At 42.3% G+C, this 18,388-nt stretch overlaps 1 protein-coding gene across 15 annotated transcripts in view; it reads right to left on the reverse strand.

Annotated features, from left to right (window-relative positions):
• otofa (otoferlin a) overlaps positions 1-18,388 on the reverse strand; it is a 103,345-nt gene that overhangs the window by 66,436 nt on the left and 18,521 nt on the right. The window lies entirely within an intron of this gene.

Consider the following 18,388-nt stretch of genomic DNA (forward strand, 5'->3'; position numbering starts at 1 on the left):
AATATTTTTAAAAACGTGTTCTTCTGGCTTTCCAAAAAAAACCTGTTATGTGTGGAAAAGTCCTCTGCCTTGTACCACGCACTTTCTGATCTCTGCCAGGCCTCCTCCTATCAGCTACAATTGCAGCCATTTAAACTGCAAAATGATTTAAGCTTTTTTCGGCATTAAATAATGGTGCAAATACTAGTAATATCACACGCACAAATATTAGTAAATTGCGTTGCATGAATCTTTGAAATACTCTTCTCCCATAAATTTTGCATCTATAAGAGAGACCACACTTTTTTAGCGCTAATGATCCACTGCGCTGACGCAACATCACTAGATTGTACAGATGTCTTGCTCTTATTTACACTGTCCCTTGTTCTCTATTATGATTAATGATAGCAATACAGAGAAAATGAAATGCAGAAAAATTCATTATTTGCCATCACCCTCCAGCACATTCACATCATGCTAATTCAAAAGATAATTTTATTAGAGATGTCTACGTAAAAATTTTACAGTGTATTGATGGACAACCCGCTTCAATTTCCTCTATAACGAATTGGCGCAATCTAAGGCTATGTGGCAGTCTATTCTGGTGCCCCTCTCGACGGGACGATTCATTAACACCGACTCCCATCTGGCACACTGATCCATACAGACAAACAAGCTGCCCTCCAGGTTGCTAAAGCATTGTGTTTCTTTCTGATTATAGAGAACAGCGGTACTCCAGGCTGTGGGACCACAATGTTTCTTGCCAAATCAATCAGTGCAGGGCTGAGACTGGACAGGATCTGGGCAGGGAAACCAGACAGAGTTTTGTTTGGTCACAGAGAAAGTCACAGGGATGCTAGAGAAAAATGAGACCGCATGCCATTCAATGTGTCATTCACTATTTGAAAAGTAGAAACCCTGTAATGAAGAACCAATGAAACCTCCCAAACATGATAGGAAACTACATAACAATGTAAAAATTCATCTGTATGCTGAAATAATCTAGTGAATGGTGCAGAAGGGCTAAAAATTATTTTAAAATGCTTTTCCTCTGAGGCGCTTTTAGTACAGGTTATAAAATGACACTATAGGGTAATTCACCATGAATGAATTGATCCCACTAATAGGGCTGTGCACGTGCTTTGTTGTTTTAGCGTTTGACTCGCATTATGCTAATGTGCCCATAAAATGTGCACTGAAGGGATGTTGCATGACCCAATTCCTCATCTCCCTGGTTGTAAGGTTGTGTAGTATGCAGCAGGCTTCTGCGAAAAGACATAGCCTACTTTACTAGCGTTGTACAGCATGACTCCAACACTGCGATCTAGACTCTTTAAAATGCAGAAAGTGTACTCAACTACAGTGTAGTACAGCATATGGCTGCTTTTAGTGCTTGGCATTACTATTTAAAGTTTTATAATCTAAATAATAGATTTCACATTGATTTTAATCTTTGATGTGAGCTTACTCAGTCAATATTAAAGATATCAAGCTTATATTTGCACAGAATGTTCTTTACATCATGCAACCATGATTTTTAGAGACACATACATGCATATATAACTACACACAAATGCACATACAGTTACAAACACAGAAAAATTACAACACAGCTTGTAGACAGTGTGCAATAAAAGAGGACATTTCACAAGACTTTTTTAAGATGTCAAAAAAATCTCCCCAGAGTACTGTAAGTACGGGAAGTTTTAGCTCAAAATACCATATAGATAATTTATTATAACACGTTAAAATTGCCGCTTTGTAGGTGTGAGCAAAAATGTGCCTGTGTTTTTGCGTGTGTCCTTTAAATCCTGATCTCTGCACTAAATGGCAGTGCTGCAGTTGGTATAGTGCAGATTAATGGGCGGTGTTATCCCCTTCTGACATCACAAGGGAAGACAAATGTCAATGACCTATTTTTTCACATGCTTGCAGAGAATAGTTTACCAAAACTAAGGGGCTGTTTAAGATGTGTTTTCATCGATCGGATCACAAGTGGACGAGAGAGACACATTACGTTTACAAATCCGTCTCTTTTGTCCACTTTTGACCGCTTCTGTCCTGAATACTGTGAGGGGACGGTCCGTGAGACGGTGGGCGAGTCTCTCTGCTGTCATTCAAACGTGAGCAGGAGTAATTATGAGTTTATATGGACGCAAACTAATATTATGTCAGAGTCCGCTGCTTGTTTTGCAAGTATACATTCTGCACAGTGTTTTGTACGTTTATATGTTGGAGCTTTCTCTGAATTTTCAGCGCAATTGATGAAAAAGGATCGCGCAACTTTCACGCTTTCAAAACGAAACTGCAGAGAACACCTGCAGTAGTTTTATCAATGAAAGGCTAAAAATAGTGCTGTTCACCGTATGTTCACGCCAGAAGTAAAAAAAGACGTAAAACTTGTGTTTAATACCTCAGATTAGATAAATGGGCAGAGAGAAGGCGGTCGCGTGTGGCTGTTCAAACACATTCAACCACATATGCGTTCCGCAACTCCAAAGCGATCCGATCGAAAGTGGTTTCGACTACCTCTGGATGTGGTTGAAAGTGGTCGAAAGTGGACGCGTTCAAAACGTTTTGAACACCGTTTACACCTGGCATTAATGTCGTCCACTTGTGATCCGATTGACGAAAACGCATGTTAATGCCCAGAGGCGATTCTAGGGTCTATGGGGGCCCCAAGCAGAAAATTCCCTGTGTGCAAGAAGTGTGCAAAACTTCTATACAATGTCCTTTGCTTAACCCACTATTCTACAGTGCAACAGTTATTGCGAAAGATACATATATACAAGTGTAATCTTCATCATACCTAACATTATTAACATGTTTGGAGGCATAAATGGCATAACATGTTTGGAAATAATGACAGCAGAGAAATATTTTCTACATTATACAATGATAGCAATGATTAATAACTTATTTTTACAAGAATGTTTTCAGAAACCAGTCATTTTATGACTGCTATACTAAATAATCTCAGTAAAGTTATTGCTAACTGTTATGTAAGTTAGTGTCCTAGAGTTAAATATTAGTAAACTAAATATTAATTTCATATCTGAAAATACAGAACAGTATAACACATCTGTTGATTTTCTCAGCAACAATGCAATTCTATAGACTTGACAAGAGGTTTTCCAGAGATTTGTTTGATAATGTTTGAGACCTGACAGGGTGAGGATGTAGTTTGTCTTACCTCCTTTAATGAACTCATCATCTCTCATTTCTTCTTCCCTTTCCCTGCTTTGCACAAAACATTTCTGATGTCCATCTACAGAAGCCAATAATGATCGAGTCAAAATAGGATTTGCATTGTTATTTAGAAACTTCCTTTAGTCTCGTCATGTTTTCATAAGCTAACTCACTCGCGTGGCGTCTTTTGAATGCGGTTGTGCGCGAATGAACGCAAAGACGCGCGCGGACATGAATATGTGCGTGTACGCGTCATTGCGACTGGTTGGTAACTACATTGCATATAGATCCGTTTTTGCCGCGATTGTCTTTGTAAAGGATTGCACTAGTTAACTGCTGAAATTTAAACTTGAGATTTACACCGGGGCACACAAGATTTACACTTGGGCACGTGCCTGACTGGAGCTGGACCGGACACATTAAACCACATGTGGGTACGAGGCTGCTCACTTTAGCGCCTTTTTGCGGTTAAATTGTTTTAAATCATTTGAGTGTTAGCATTTGCAAGCCTTTCAAACACGTGCAAATGATAAACTTTTCCTAATTTAAATTTGCGTATTAATCTGGCAATCGCAAGCCAAACCGTGGGTCGTGATCCGTACGGATCAACTGCGACAGCACGACTGAATGATACAACTGCTGGGTCCCAATTCGCCTACTTATACTACGACCTAAAAGTATGTACTGTTTTTGTGAGGAAAATGTACGTACTTTTGAGTGTGTAGCAAAAGAGTATGCACGTTCTGGGACGTACTTCGATGACGTCATGCAAAGTGAACGACAACGTGGTTGCCTAGTTACGCACACCAAACGCAGGTCGTTTGTGAGGCGGCTGGTTATGATGTTCATGTGCAACAATGTGTGTAATGAAAGCTACTTATTTTAAAGTCAAAATAGTTAAAGTTTATAGTATAACTATTGTTTAACGTATTTTATGCTTATTTTATACTTATGTTTGCAAATCAGAAATACCGCGATGAAAATGAACCATGCTTTTATTATAGTAAAAGTTTAGTAACCATATTTCTTAATAAAGTTAACATTTGTACAGCCACAGTATTACTACAAATAAGTCAGTGTGGTTAAACTATGATTAGTGTAGTAAAAGGTGTTCCCCTTCGAGGGAACTCGAGCTGCGTCGCCGAAGCTACGCTATGGGAACGCCCTCTGCGTGATTGCGTCTGAAGCACGTATGTCAAATCAGTCCAATGGTCAAGTGACACGTCATAGGCGGGTGACGTGGGAACCAGGAAGCTATAAAAAGAGCACCCAGCAAGCCAACTTCAGCTCTTTGTGCCTCAGCAAGCGAGTGTGTGTCATTATCATGTCTAAGTCCAAACAAAGTTTTAAGGAGTGTGCTTCCCCGTGTCCTCGTTTCATTACGAGCGAGGACTCGCATCATCTCTGTGTTATGTGCCTCGGGGCACAACACGCACGATCATCTCTTGAGAGGGGTGGTTGTGCACATTGTGATAGGATGCCGCTCCGTACGTTGCGCTCGCGGCTCGCACTCTTCGAGGAGGGTGGGGAGCCGCGTGTTCCCCACGGTTCTGGCCCCGCTGCTGCCGAGGCAGAGCGGAAGCTGCGATCGTGGGGATCACAACTAGATCTCGCGGACGAGCTTGAGACGGGTCTCCCCCTTTCTCAGCCTTCACCCGCGGGATCTAGTGCCCCGTCTCTGGATTCGGAAGCACGCGCTGCGGTTTCTTCCGCCCAGGGTGGGAGCCCAGATTTGCATTTATCGTCGTCCGAGGAAGTCGATATTATGTCTGTCGACGTGGTGGACGCTGAGGAGCCTTCTCATTCGTCCCCCGCGTTCGATGATTTGATGGAGGTTGTTACTAATGCCGTGGCTCGCTTAAAATTAGACTGGCCGGCGGAGACTCAGAGCGCGCGTCCTCAGAGTATGTTAGATGAGCGCTTTTTAAAACAGAAACCTCAACCTTCGCGGCGCAACATGCCTTTCTTTCCTGATCTCCACAGCGAGCTGTCGAGATCATGGAAAGCTCCGTATTCAGCCCGTGTTCATACCCCTCACGCCACCATGTATTCCAACATTGTGGGGATGGGTGAGCACGGATATTTAACGATGCCCCGGGTGGAGCAGACGCTTGCGAGCTATCTCTCCCCCGCTGCGGCGTCATCATTAAAATCGCCTTCGCTTCCCACGAAACCGGTTAGGTTAACCTCATCTTTAGTGGGTAAAGCTTATAAGTCTGCAGGGCAGGCTGGGGCTTCACTGCATACCTTAGCTGTCTTGCAGGCGTACCAAGCAGAACTACTTAAAGATTTGGATACCGAGGCGGGGGGTACGTCTGATGTTTTTAAAGAGCTTCGTCGAGTCACTGATGTGTCACTCAGGGCGATTAAAGAAACTGCGAAAGCCGTGGGTAGATCGATGGGAGCTCTCGTAGCCACGGAACGCCATTTATGGCTTAATCTGTCTGAGCTTAAAACCTCAGATAGGGCTTTTCTCTTAGACGCGCCCATTGCGCCCTCCGGTCTCTTCGGCGATGCCGGTAATACTGTCGTCGAGAGATTTGCGGAGGCTCGTAAGCAGTCGGCGGCGTTCGAACGCTATCTCCCCCGCCGTGCTCTTGATTATAGGGCTGCTGGGCGGGAGCAGCCATCGACATCATATAGAGCATCGCAAAAGCATAGTGTTGCCACTCGTGGTCCCCCTCAAAAAAACTGGGGTTCGGGCGGTCGCGCTCAGACATCATCCAAGCCGAGGGCAGCCCCCAATCGGGGAGAGCCGGCAGTCACCTCACAACACGGTGCCCGTCTCTCCTCGATGCCCTCGGGATGCCAGTGTGTTAACCCCGCCGCAGTGTGTGTTTCGGGGCACAGCGGCTTCATATTCTTGTGTGACTCGTGCGCGGGGCACGCAACACCTCTCTCCGAGGAGGGAGGCATTAATATCACCCAGGTTGAACCCTGCCAGTTTGGTTCAGGGCACCGGGAAAAGTTTAAGCAGTACACAAAAAGCCAGTCTCGAGAGGCTGGTCCCCCTTATAGAAAATTTGGCAGCGTGGAAACTCCTGCCAAACGTGTCTCAGTGGGTTCTGCAAATAATAGAAAAGGGCTACAAAATTCAGTTTTGCAACCAGCCACCCCAATTCAACGGCGTGTTATCTACCATAGTGGGTGCTGGGCAGGCTCTAATAATGGAACAAGAAGTAGAAACTCTCTTGTGCAAGGAAGCCATAGAATGTGTTCCTCCTCACAACAGGGAGTCAGGGTTTTACAGCCGCTATTTCATAGTTCCAAAGAAAGACGGGGGGTTACGTCCGATTTTAGATCTACGTCATCTGAACCGGTCTGTTGCAAAACTAAAGTTCAAGATGTTAACTATAAAGCAGATCGTCACACAAATCAGATCCGAGGACTGGTTTGTGACGATAGATCTAAAAGACGCGTATTTTCACATATCTATCCTCCCGCAACACAGGAGATTCCTGAGGTTCGCCTTCGGGGGCGTGGCTTACCAATATCGGGTTCTCCCTTTCGGTCTATCTCTGTCACCCCGTACATTTACAAAGTGCATGGATGCAGCGCTGGCTCCATTACGACTCCGGGGCATCCGTGTCTTAAACTACATAGACGATTGGCTAATTTTAGCCCAATCAGAGAGTATGGCAGCGCAGCATCGAGATGCTGTGCTGACCCACATGAGAGAACTGGGGTTAAGGCTAAATGCAAAGAAAAGCATGCTCTCTCCAGTACAGAGGACAGCTTTTCTTGGCGTTATATGGGATTCAACGACAATGCAGGCACATCTGTCCCCTGCTCGTGTGGAATCCATTCTTTTGGCTGTAGGCAGAGTGAAGTTAGGCCAGTCACACACTGTAAAACAATTTCAGAGGTTGTTGGGGCTCATGGCAGCAGCGTCCAATGTGATACCCCTTGGGCTGCTTCACATGAGACCGCTACAGTGGTGGCTCAAAACCAAAGGGTTTTCCCCGAGGGGCAACCCGTTCCGTCTGATCAAGGTCACGCGCAGATGTCTTCGTGCCTTAGATCTTTGGAAGAGACCATGGTTTCTCTCCCAAGGACTGATGTTGGGGGCTCAGTTCCGTCGAGTTACGCTGACAACGGATGCTTCCCGCACAGGCTGGGGAGCAACTATGGGGAGCCATCTGGCTCATGGATTATGGGGGGCCAGACAGCTCAGCTGGCACATAAATTGCCTAGAGATGATGGCAGTGTTTTACGCCCTGAGATGTTTCATCCCTCACCTGCGGGGCCATCACGTGTTAGTCCGGACAGACAACACGTCGGTAGTCGCGTACATCAACCACCAGGGGGGTTGGCGTTCACGCCCTTTGTACAAATTGGCGCGGCATATCCTTCTGTGGACACAGGGGAAGTTGCTGTCCCTCAGAGCAGTGTACATTCCCGGGTGTCTGAATCAGGGAGCAGACGTCCTGTCGAGACAGGGGCTGAGGCCCGGGGAGTGGAGGCTCCACCCTCAGGTGGTGGAGTCCATCTGGACGAGATTTTACCAGGCGGAAGTGGATCTGTTTGCGTCCAGAGAGACGACACACTGTCCGCTATGGTTTTCTCTCACACATCCAGCACCGCTGGGTCTGGATGCCATGGTTCAGCCATGGCCGAGGCTACGGCTGTACGCTTTTCCCCCGATTGCTCTGCTCCCGGGAGTTCTGGAAAGGGTTCGTCGCAACAACGTCCGCTTGTTGTTGGTTGCCCCACTCTGGCCGAACCGAATATGGTTCTCGGACCTGGTGTCCCTCCTCGACGGCTCACCTTGGGAAATACCCGTCAGGAGGGATCTCCTCTCTCTGGCGGGTGGCTCGATTCTTCACCCCCGTCCAGAGTTATGGAAACTGTGGGTCTGGCCACTGAGGGGGCCAGACTCATAGAATCTGGTCTCTCAGCTGAGGCTGCTGAGACCATTCTTCACTCCAGAGCTCCCTCCACGAGGAAGCTTTATGCCTTTAAATGGAGAGTCTTTACTTCCTGGTGCAGCAAACACCTGCATGACCCTGTGAACTGCCCAATTGGTACAGTCTTGGAGTTTCTGCAGGAAAAGTTCACCGCAGGGTTATCTCCTTCTACACTGAAGGTGTATGTGGCGGCCATCTCGGCTTACCATGTTCCTTTGGTCGGGCAATCCCTTGGGAGAGACCCGCTGGTGGTTCGCTTCCTTCGTGGCACTCGGAGGCTGAGGCCTGTAGTCCGACCCAGGGTCCCAGCTTGGGACCTGGCCGTTGTGCTGGAAGGTCTGTCCATGGCTCCGTTTGAGCCCATTGAGACCGTTCCAGTCAAGTTTGTGGCACTTAAGACAGTACTTCTGTTGGCAGTCACTTCTCTGAGGAGAGTGGGTGACCTTCAGGCCCTGTCGGTTTCCCCTACGTGCCTTGAATTCGCACCGGGGATGGTTAAGGCTTTCTTGTACCCAAGGCCCAGCTATGTGCCTAAGGTACCGACTAATGTGCCACGACCTGTCGTACTTCAGGCCCTCTGTCCTCCCCCATTTAGGGATAGGAATCAGGAAAAGCTTAACTTGGTGTGTCCAGTGCGAGCACTGGATGCCTATGTTCACAGATCTTCTTTGTGGAGGAGGTCTGAGCAACTGTTTGTGTGCTTTGGCTCGCCCAAGAAAGGCCTGCCGGCGACCAAGCAGACACTCAGTAAGTGGATAGTTGAGACTATCTCTCTGGCTTATGAGACCACTGGACGGCCTTCACCTATCGCCGTCAGGGCTCATTCTACCCGGGGTATGGCAGCCTCTAAGGCCTTGTGGCTAGGGGCTTCAATGCAGGATGTCTGTGATGCGGCAGGCTGGTCCTCTCCGCTCACATTCGTTCGGTTTTACGAGTTAGATGTTGGTGCTACGCCTGGAGCCCAGGTGCTCATGTCTTAAGCTGTGCGCGTTTTTACACACAGACAGGCATTTGGTAGTATGGTGTTTTGGTACATCGTTCCCATAGCGTAGCTTCGGCGACGCAGCTCGAGTTCCCTCGAAGGGGAACGTCTCGGGTTACGAATGTAACCATTGTTCCCCGAGAAGGGAACGAGACGCTGCGTCTCCCTGCCATACTCCCTGCATCCCTGTCTCGCCTTGCTTCGGCACAATTTAGCTGAAGTTGGCTTGCTGGGTGCTCTTTTTATAGCTTCCTGGTTCCCACGTCACCCGCCTATGACGTGTCACTTGACCATTGGACTGATTTGACATACGTGCTTCAGACGCAATCACGCAGAGGGCGTTCCCATAGCGTAGCTTCGGCGACGCAGCGTCTCGTTCCCTTCTCGGGGAACAATGGTTACATTCGTAACCCGAGACGTTTTTTTCATAAGGGTTTATAGTAAGGTATAAATCTAAGACAGAAACATAAAAAGAAATACATAAAAAAGACACATGCATGACACAGTACTACAGCCATGGTACTTTATTTTCACAACATCAACCGAATATTACGAGACAATGAAAGATAACTTTTATTAGGGTTAAACATTTAAATTCTTACACTTAAAAGCTGAGGGCGCATCTCCGCTGCTGCGTCTGGCTGCCATATTTACATCACCACAAAGCACCTCCCTCCCGCACGCAATGGGTTGTGGGCAATATTAGCCGTTAGAGTGTGGATCGATCTGCACTTCGAAATCTAACCGGAAATAGTAGACCATCCGGGTATCTTTGGGATACTCATTTCAACATACTACGTTTTGGGACGTACTAATTCTAGTTTCGAATACTATTTAGGACGGATAGTATGCGAATTGGGACTCAGCAAACGTCACCCATTCGCTACGTTCATTTTCGAAACTGGCAAGTTATCCACCTGGGTTGGATTTTGACTGGGCTAAGTCAATGTCAATCAACATTCCATCCAATCGGAATTTTGATATGCAGTCATGTTGAGTATCTATGTTCATCTACCGGGTGTAGCTGGCCATCCGAGAAAAAAACTCGGGGGCCCTCTAGTGGCTCGGGGCTCCAAGCAGTTGCCTGCCTTGCCTGTTGACAAGGTGCGCCTCTGTTAATGCCAAGTGTAAAGAGCCTCTAAGTTACTGAATTTTTCTTTTTCACATTTTCTAGGTTGATACAAGCACTGGGAGGCCCAATTATAGCACTTAAATTTTTTTATGATAAGTCCCCTTTAATAAGGCGAATTTAAGAAAATAACAAATTTAAGAATCTAAATTACATTTAATGGAAAAACACTAGTTGGGTTGTAAAGGCATACTGTTTATTAACCGCACACTCACAAACAAATTTGGCAAACTTCTGTTAACAGGACACCCGCGGTCTTTAATTCCAAACGCATTAGGATCATTTGTCTGTTTGAATGTGATGGGTTTTCATCACAGCATGGTCTGCTAATGTGATGAGAGACTTGATTTGCACTAGAGAGAGAGCGAGAGCAGATGCTCAGGAATACATTTAAAAATTTTGTTAAACTAAATGGAAAATGGTTCACAGGAGGTTTTCAATAGAAGTCAAATGACAAGGAAACTATGAAGTCATATACTGTAGAACAGAATTCAATCCAGGGTCTGTGATGGGTCCCAAGGGTGCCACAAGGGGGAGCTACTGTATGGCGTCTGCAATAATTTGTGAAGCACTATTTTAATTAGATTCTAATTTTATGTAATGATATTTTAATTTATGTTTATTATTGTGGAAATCTCTACAAAAAAAAATTAAATGTAGCCTATAGAATAAAAAATATATATATTTAATTAATGAAATATATAAAATTTGTATTATATCGGGTACCCTGTCAGAAAAAATGGTTAAAAAGTTGTCACTGGGGCGGTACCCTTTCAAAAAGTACATATTGGCACCTAAAGAGTTCGTATTACCTCAAAGGTACATACTGGTACCAAAGAGTGTATTAGTGCCTCAAAGTTATTGGTACCAAAGTTATACAAATTCATGCATAAATGGTACATATTAGGGCATTTTTAAGTGTACTGCTCTAGTGAAAGCTTGGAACCATTTTAGACCACTTTTTCTGACAATGTAGCACAAAGATACCCTGCTAAATTAGAAACAAGGTTACTACTTTCATAATGTTTTAATTAATAAAATATATCAGCCTTTATATTTTAGGATTGGCATATCTCAGGGCCCTTTGCATTCAGAAGTGTGAAAAAGACCATGCTGTGAACGATAAAGGGAATAACTGCACAAGAGTTACTGGATCTCAAACCCCCAATGTGTCTCTTTCATTCAGACAGCTGTGAAGGCCGCAGAAATCTCTATGTGCTACATTTTCTGAAAGCTTCTGCTTTTCTTTGCATTGATGGATTACTGCAGAAACTGTGCAGCTCGATCCGCTTCACGGTCTGAACCAAATACCCGTGGGGTGTCCAGAGAAGCAGAGTGAGGATTTCTCCTTTAAATCCCTGAGCTTCAGAACAGTATCTATGTTCACACCCACAGACCGTGCATGCAAAATGTGGAGATAAACTAGAGAAGATGGAAGGGCTCATTAGAAAGAAAAGAATAACCGGCAGCAAGGGCTTATTTTAAACTCATCTCCACAATCATTTGGCCTTTATTTATTCCTTTATTTGGACTTAAGTTCATTTATTACAAAGCTCTGTGAGAAAGGCATGGATTAAGAGCATGGGCAAAATTAATAAGCAATCTGAGGAACAGAGAAATGTTATAACCTGCTTTATGCATACTGCTTTATGCTTACTATGTACAGGTGCTGGTAATATAATTATAACATTGTCAAAAGTTGATTTATTTCACTAATTCAAAAAGTGAAACTTTTTATATTATATTCATTCATTACACACAGACTGATACATGTCAAATGTTAATTTCTTTTAATTTTGATGATTATAACTGACATCTAAGGGAAATCCCAAATTAAGTATTTCAGAAAATTTGAATATTGTGAAAAGGTTCAATTTTGAAGACACCTGGTGCCACACAGTAATCAGCTAAATAACTCAGTCTAGTTCTATAGGCTATACAATCGTGGGAAGACTGCTGATTTGACACTGACAGTTGTCCAAAAGATGACCATTGACACCTTGCACAAGGAGGGCAAGACATGCAAGGTCATTGCAAAAGAATCTTGCTGTTCACAGAGCTCTGTGTCCAAGTACATTAATAGAGAGGCGAAGGGAAGGAAAAGATGTGGTAGTAAAAGTGAACAAGCAATAAGGATAACCACACCCTGGGTAGGATTGTGAAAAAAAAAAACATTCAAAAATGTTTGGGAGATTCACAAAGAGTGGACTGCAGCTGGAGTCAGTACTTCAAGAACAACTACGCATAGACGTATGCAAGACCTGGGTTTTAGCTGTCGCATTACTTGTGTCAAGCCACTCGTGAACAACAGACAGCTTCAGAAGTGTCTTGCTTCGGACTGCTGCTGAGTGGTTCAAAGTTTTGTTTTTTGAAGAAAGTAAATTTAGCATTTCCTATATAAGGGTCCCAGAGTCTGGAGAAAGAGATGAAAGGCACACAATCCAGGTGGCTTGAGGTCTTGGAATTAGTGAAATAAATCAATTTTTTGATGATATTTTAATTATATGACCAGCAGCACCTGTATATACCCTGTTCCTGGAAATCTACCCACCTGAATACTTTATATACAAACCTGCTCCAGCACACATGTCTCTTATTTTTAGGTAGTTGTGAAAAGATTGATGAATGTTCAGGTTTGTTTGATTGGAGTTGAAGGTAAACTCTGAAGAAAAGTAGATCTCCAGGAACAGGGTGGGGGACCACTGTTCTATGGCATCATAATGCACCTTTGTTTTTAGGAGTGTAGACACGAAAGAAACTTTAGGCCTCCTCAGGCTGGAAAAGACTGATGTTCTGCAGAGATTGTGGAATAATCTCTTCAAAGGGAATAATATAAAACATGTGTCTGTCCATCAAAAGAATTCTTTCCCCAGTCTAAAACCAAGGGGTTAGAACTCAGAAAGCGTTGGCATTATAGATTCACTCAGTGAGTGTCTTGTTGGACTATATGTTATTTTTTTTATGAAGAAATCTGTAGTGTGAAGGCGAGTTCATACATCTCAGACAATATACACTATATGTACTAGTGTTAATATATTTAATGTATTTCATAGGTTCAGCTATCATTTATACTATGCCGCATTTATATTGTGGATAAAACTTTTATTCCACTACATAAATAATGGCTAAAGTGAGTGTTTTATTCTTAAAAATACCTGTTTCTTAGCTACAGGTATTACACAAAATGCAAATAGGGGCAAATGGTTTCTACCAATAAATTAATATATCATAAATGGGCATGTCAGATAAAACTGAGCACATGCAAAGCATTATGCATTCAGTACCAGATACATCCAATATTGCACTGTAAACATTTTTGCTGTAGTTATACACTGTAAAAAAAATTCCGAACAAAATGTTGCCAGTTAAAAACATAAATTTAAATCTACGGTAAATTACCGGCAACCCAGCTGCAATTTCTACGGAATTTTTTTAAAGTGTAGCTGTTTGCCGGTACCTTATTGTAGATTTCAATTTATTTTATTTACTGAAAATTGTTTGTTCAAATGAACATTAAACAGTTGTCAAGTCTTGTATTAATGTAAATAACATCAGATTCATGCAAAGCGTTCTGGGAATCAGCATTCCCCATCAATCTTTTTCTGTTTTTTTTTTCAGATTTCGGTTCCCAGAATGCTTTGCATGAGGGTGCTAGTTTTATTCTGTAAAGATAAAGACTTGATAATGTTTCATTTTCACTGATAATTTACACTGAACAAACTGTTACAAGTAAATAACATTAACTTAAATCTACAATAAGTTACTGTCAAACAGCTGCCAGTGATAATGTAATTTCTACAGAAATTTTTAATAGTGTAGAATCACAGACCATTTATTGTCTATTTTAATTACTGTCCTATCCTAATTCCGATGGTATTATTAGTTATTATATATTATTATTAGTAGTAATCCATATACTGTAAGGGCTGTAAGATGTAATACAAGTCTCAGGTGTGCCCAGAATGTGTCTGTAAAGTTTTATCTCAAAATACCCCACAGATCATTTATTATAGCATGCGCAAAATTTTTGAGTTTTTGTGTCTGTACTTTTAAATGCAAATGAGCATTTAATGAGCATCCTCGCTCCCTTACCAAATAGACTTTCAGTTAAATAGATACAATCTGAGCCAATGGTATCTGACTATTGAGATGTATGGTGTACAACTCGCTGAGGGGGGACACTATGGTAAAGCAGGACTGTCAGTCAGTGGTCGTGAGAGTGGCTTTATCAATGTGATGTCACATTAACAATAGAATCAAAGCAGCATGTCTAAGACTGGTTTGGTTTAATGGGGATTCAAAAAGAAGAAGTGGGTGGATTTCTTTTATTGTAGGGTTGTTGTGTTCACAAACTGGCATATTTACGTCCAAATACCTTGTAAAAGTAGATTTTGCATAATAGATGACCTTTAAATAACTACTGTAATAATCTAAAATATACTTTTCATGATTTATTTAAATCCACTCAGGTTTTATCACCAGTCTTGATGTTTTGTTTACTTGTATTTTAATTTATCACACCATTAACCCCCACCTCGTACACAATTCTCTCAATAGATGAGTTTTTCGCTTCAGTGCTGAATGCCAATAAAGACATGAGCTGTGATTTTAATTTTAGAGCCTCTGCACAATTCAAACGCATAGAGATTGAATTATTTAATGATGAAGAATAACACAACCTGACATGTCCGGTCTCTTTTCTTCTCTTTTTTATCTCTCTCTGGAGACTTCTTTCTGTGATTCGTATAATAGAAAGATGCATGAACACTCAACACTTTCAGAGAAATCAATCCCTCACTATCAGGTACAAAATGTGCAATGCTCCAGACATCAAATTGAACCCCCTGCAGCTTTCTTTCTTTCTTTTCTTTCTCTCTTGGGGTACTGTACCTTTTGATATAAATGATGATTTGACAATTCTCTCTCTCTCTCTCTCTCTCTCCCCCTCTCTCTCTCTCTCTCTCTCTCTCTCTCATTTTAATTTCTTGTGGACTTCTAGTTTACATTAGCATTGCCAATTATTTATTCAAACTTTTGTATGAAACGCAAGAGATTGCAGAATGACTTGGAAACATGAAAGCAGTCCTGTTATGAAAGAGATGAGCTGCTTAAATGAGAATAATTTAGTGCTGCAAATGTCCATGGTGATATTGAACACTAAATGTTATGATTGAACATTCAATGAAATTGAATGGAGAGCAATGAAAGCACTTTCTTAAGTCTCCTGCATCTCAGATAAGATTTTCTGAGAAAAAGGCCAATAAATCTCACAAATATCTTCATTACAGTTTTAGAGAAGATTTTGGAAATGTCACAAAATCAGCTCAGATGTCTGGAACCAAGTCTGGATTCAAAAGTTAATATTTATAAAGATTTCAGTAGGAACTTAAACATTTCTATTCAGATTTACCCAAATCGAGATGGTTTTACCTATACAATATTTTTCTATAATAATCTTACAGTGCATGCATTTTAACAATTGTCTCTGTTTGTACTTTAAACAAACACACTCCAACAAATCTCCTGAGCTATGAAAGAGCAACATCTGAGCAAGAGCCTTTTTCTTTGGGAAGTTTTCTGATGTGCCATATATCGTACAGTAGCATAGCTTCATGACATAATAACAACATAAACATTTCATATTTTAGTGTGTTAATCTCAGGAACATTTCAGTTAATTCGGTTTAACAACAACAGATTGTTTTGAATAACCGCAGTAATTTGGTATGGCTTAATGTGACTATTCCTTCTGCTCTCTAGACCATATGGCCTCACAGTGTGTGATTTCTCCTGCAGAATCTCACCCGCAGCAGATTCATTCTGTAGGTGACCTTAAAACAAACAATTGTACTTGGTATTTAACTCCTAGAATCCAAAAAGGGAATTTTAGTTGTCTGCACGGATGCACGCTTTCTTACACATTATGTTCACTGATGTTGATTTTACCAGAATCAGATGACAAAAGACCGTAAGGCAGCGTTGTGCATGGTTAGTTGTTCAGCCAATGAGCCTGTGTACACAAGATGCGTTTTGGTCGATTGGACCAAGTGGATGATGCTAAACAAAGGTGTAAACGGGGCAGTGGTGGCCGATGACTTCCTTTTTCGAGGCCGCTCGATGCGAAGTTCGTCACAACATGTAAAGCAAGTTGTGTGAGCTTATTTCATCAATTGCTATAAAATATCTGAGAAAGCTTCTACATATGCATGTACAAAATTCTGCTCAACATGTTTAGGAACAACACAAGCAAAGGACTCTGACATAACATTAGTTAAAACCCGTAATGTCTCCCATTAACATTTAAATGAAAGCAAAGACACTCACACAGACCAGACAAAAGCGGTCGAAAGTGGCCATAAGAGACGTATTAAAATACCAGGTGTAAACGTGAATGTGTCTCTCTCGTCCACTTGAGATCTGATTGACCAAAACACATCTTCACTGCAAAAAATGACTTTCTTACTCAGTATTGTTGTCTTGTTTTCAGTAGAAATATCTAAAAAATCTTAAATCAAGAAGCATTATCTTGATGATCAAAATTTTAGGTTTTTAGATGAAAAAAAAAAAATTTAAGTGAATTTGTGCTTTAAAATGAAAGCAAAAATATCTGCCAATGGGGTGAAAAATATTTCTTAAAAAATAAGATTTTTTTCTCATCCCATTGGCAGATTTTTTTGCTTGTTTTAAGCCCAAATTCACTTAAATTTTATATATTTTTTGGCTCAAAATTAGATTTATTTTCTTAGGTGATTTTGCACATCAAGAAAATGCATCGTAATTTTAGAATTTGTAGATATTTGTGTAATGGGAATTTTCTATATAGATTTGAATTGATTTTAATTATTCTATATGCATTGAGTTTCCGGTTTGTGACGTCACGCTGAACAGATCGTGCATCGTAGCTCCGTCGAGTTCATCATCTAAAAGCTTTTTTTTTTTTACCATCTTATTCCTATTTATATAATATAACTTATTAGTTTTACATAGGAATACTTTACCGTGACGATTATTGAGCAGTACTACCACGTGAAACTATTTATCACTAATAAACACCCAGTGTTGTTAGCATATAGCCCGCTAGCATCCACACGGTGGAGGCTGAAGCTAGCATTTTCCGATCTAATGGCGGATTCATCTGATATATGCTTTTCTGACCTATCCTCACCTGAGCGGGAAGCTGTGGAGGAGTTGTTTCCCGGTTTTAGCAGATCCAAGGCGAGGTACAGCGCCCACTTCACCCTGCCTTCCGACGTCCACAAGCGAGCAACAAACATGCATTCCACGCGATGCAGCTTCACGGACCGTGAACGACATGAAAGCGATCGGGAAGCTGTGAAGGAACCGCTGCCCGGCCTTCGCAGATTCGGCAAGCCAAACATCACCCTAGCCCCAGACGTTCGCAGGCGACCGAGGGGTGTCACAACCGAACACCCCACGCGATGCAGCTCCGGGGACCGTGTTCGGGTAAACGAAGACGCCATCGCCCAGCATGAAAGCGGTAAGACTCCGCTTGTTATTGTAACATGTACTACTTGCCACATGTATAGTTTAGCTTCTGCTGTTAGCATAGAGGGGTTTACATGCACTAAGTGTATTGAAGTATTAAGGTTAACTGAGAAGGTTGCTGAACTAGAATCGCGCATCCGAACGCTAGTTGAGGATAGCAAAACCGCTAATGTTACTGTCGCAAATAATCTATCGAGCGAAAAGACTAATGGCTCGGTTCCGACATCAGATGCTAATATAAATATTACAAATACTGTATCGAGCGCGCATAGTGTTTATCAAAATACACATGGCTCGGTTCCGTCATCAGAGTCAAGTCGGCGGTCAAACTGGGTGACTGTTAGGCGGCATAGTCATATAAGGCGTCCTTCTAAGACCCATAACGTAACGACAATTTCTAACAGATTCGATCCCTTAAGGAGTATACCAGCTGAAACACCTTTTAAAAGTGCCCTGGTCATTGGAGATTCTATACTCAGGAACACTAACATTGAGGCTCCAAACACCATAGTCGACTGTATACCGGGAGCCAGAACGTCTGACATTAGATCCAAACTTAAAGTGCTGGCTAATGCTAAGCGGAAGTTTTCTAAGATTGTTATTCACGCCGGCACGAATGACACTAGGCTCCGCCAGTCGGAAATCACCAAAGATAATATTAAGGAGATGTGTGAAATTGCAAAAACAATGTCAGACA

This window comes from Paramisgurnus dabryanus, chromosome 12 (assembly GCF_030506205.2).
Source record: "Paramisgurnus dabryanus chromosome 12, PD_genome_1.1, whole genome shotgun sequence".
NCBI lineage: Eukaryota > Metazoa > Chordata > Actinopteri > Cypriniformes > Cobitidae > Paramisgurnus > Paramisgurnus dabryanus.